This window comes from Arachis ipaensis, chromosome B04 (assembly GCF_000816755.2).
Source record: "Arachis ipaensis cultivar K30076 chromosome B04, Araip1.1, whole genome shotgun sequence".
NCBI lineage: Eukaryota > Viridiplantae > Streptophyta > Magnoliopsida > Fabales > Fabaceae > Arachis > Arachis ipaensis.
Genome location: NC_029788.2, coordinates 124,052,483 through 124,055,680, shown reverse-complemented (window position 1 = coordinate 124,055,680; position 3,198 = coordinate 124,052,483).

Genomic DNA, 3,198 nt, shown 5'->3' with positions numbered 1-3,198 from the left:
TGATTATATCAAATAGAAATTAGAATTAGAATTTGAAAATAACTATTATTTGTCGATAAAATATAAAACAAATATTTGTTTTAAAATATAAAACTTCTATATCAATTTTCTATTTGTTAAAACATTTCGAAGTTTAGTTTTCTGTATAAAATCTTATACATCTTAGCTAACAAAAATTTTTAAATGTAGAATATTTTTAAAATGTTATACTGTTTAAAAGGTTGCTAAAACATAGATAAAAATAATATATTTATTATCACGTAGATAAACTTAAATTAAAAGTTATTATCATGTTTAAATTATTATTATTATGCTCAATTCTTTGTTTCCATGTTAAAATTTTAGCGGCCAATTCTATTTGTTTCTCAATTTCAGCATACTATCTAAAAGGGCATTCTGCATAAGTAATAATGATTGTCAAATACCAACCATACAAAGATGATAATTTATATTAAAGAAATACTTTCATAAAAAATATAGACAATGCTATTACAATCTATTATAAACTAAAATTTAAAGATTCACTTAAAAAGTTAATATTACAATATTAAAATATTTTTTTCTTAAAAAATGTTTCAAACAAATTAATTTATACGCATTCAATTTATACGTATTTTATACGCATGTTATCTAAATTAATTTAAAATGAACCACTTATAAACGAATTATATTTTTATGAACTCGATTTGCAATTTTTTAAAAAGAATTGAATTAATTTGCCAAAAATTATATTTATAGAAAATAAAAGGTTTAAATATATAGCTAAAAAATTCAAAAAGAATTGATTATCCATCGTTGATTTTCAATTCAATAACATTGTATTTGATAGATTTGTGATCCTTTTTAAGAGTTTTTTTCACTTTCAATTTCAGTAAGATATTTAATAATATCCAAAATGAGTAATTCTCCACGTACAAGTGATTTTTCATATAAGTCATACAAGTCATTTATAAACACGCCGTTTCACGTTTTTTTTTTTTGTTTTTCTTCTTCTTCTTCTTCTTCTTCTTCTTTCTCTGTGTCTCTTTTTCTTCTCTTCCTCCCTCTTTTTTTATTGAAATTTCTTCTCCTTTTTTCGTTTTCTCTTTCTCCTTCATCAAAATCAACAGAAAAAACGAAGAAACATTATTCAAGGTACGTTTCTTGCCTTCTCTTTCTCCTTCTTCTTCTTCTTGCTACACGTTCTTCTTCCTCTTCCTGTTCTTCTTCTTCATTTACGTGCTTTTCTCTTTGTTTTCTTTCTTCGTTATTCTCGGTTTCCATTGTTTTTTGACATCAAGCTCTGAAATCGTTTTTGAAGAAGAAGAAGCAGCAGCAGAAGATGAGGAGAAAAAAGAGAAAGAGCTCTGAATTATGCATAAGGTGTACTTCAACGAATTTTGGGTGTATTTCTTAAATTCTTTGGGTGTATTTTTGTAATCCTTTGGGTGTATTTCTATAATTCTTTGGGTGTATTGATTTCAAGAAGAAATATACTGTCTCTCCCTATATTGGGTGTATTTCTTAAATCCTTTGAGTGTATTTCTGTAATCGTTTGGTTTATTTCTGTAACTGTTTGGGTGTATTTCTGTAATCCTTTGGATGTATTTCTATAATCGTTTGGGTATATTTTTGTAATCGTTCGGGTGTATTTCTGAAGTTCCATCATCTTCAAAACAATTTCAAAGCTTGATTTCAGAAACTATGAAAATCGAAAAAAACAGAAGGAGATCGAAGGCAAAGAGAGAACACTTTTCCATACAAATCATACAAGTCATTTATATTCACGCTTCTTCTTCTTCTTCTTCTTCTGTAACGCGCGTGTTTCTGTAACGCGCGTGTTAGGCCCAACTTGTAAGACTTGTAAACAAAAATGACTTGTATGTGTAGCACTCCTCAAACTCACACAAAACTAAATTCATATTGTGGGATACTTGATGATTCTAAAGTCTATGCACATTAGTATGTTAATTTAAATTCACCATGTGTAGTCTTAAAGTTACCCATATTGTATCCAACACTAAAATATGTGATTTGATACTCCATTCCTTCTGTAAGCAAATTCATGAATCAAGACACAAGAATCTTCTTAACTGAAGCATGTATTTTTTCTATCTAGAATTGACAAACAAAAATAAAAGAATAATTAAAATGAGGTAAATAAACATATTTGAAATATCAATAATATAAATTTAATATTATTTAAAAAAGTGGTAGAAATCTCACATCTTCATCGAGTCAAACTATCTCAATTGGTGTTCATAACTTTATCGCTCGTATGTACACACAAAATTTAAAAGGAGTAATTAATTGTACTAAGTAAGGGAAGTGTGGTGCTATGGATATCTAATTCGTACTTTTATAGTTTAGTCATAGCTAAAATTTTCTGAAACCTAATTGATTTGAATTTGAATTTAAAATAAAAATTCTGACAACTAACTAAAAAATGATATGATGTAAACAAAATTATTACCGTTACATGAAAACTAATTGAATAATTATTAATTATTATTGTCACTAGCTTAGGAATAAATTTAAATTAATTCGAGTTGACTCATACAATAATTAGGTAAACTTATTTGCTTAGGGATAAATATAAATTAGTTTTTTCAAAATTTTAATTTAATTTTAATTTATGAGCAAATAACTTAAAATAAAAAAGTAACAACTTAAATAAAAAATAATAATTTATAATTTAAAAGAGTAATTTATAAATAACTTAAATTAAAAAAGTAACAACCTAAACAAATAATAATTTATAATTTATAAGTAAAATTTAAAAATTCAAAAGAGTAATATGTAAATAACTTAAAATTAAAAAGTAACAACCTAAGTAAATAACTTAAAATTTAAAAGATTTAAAAATTCAAAAGAGTAATATGTAAATAACTTAAAATTAAAAAGTAACAACCTAAGTAAATAACTTAAAATTTAAAAAATAACAACCTAAGTAAATAATAATTTATAATTTTTAAAAATTTCCTGTGACGATACCTAAATAAATATTTAGTTCAACAATATTAAAAACTAAATACCTAACAACCTAAGCAAGCGTAATTTAAAATTTAAAAAGTAACAACCTAAACAAATAATAATTTATAATTTATAAATAAGATTTCTAATGGCGACACTTAAACAAATAAATTCTCAAACTCAATGTATGAGCACCACGTTATCATAAGAGCTTTCTATTTATATTATTTTAAAGATAAAGATACA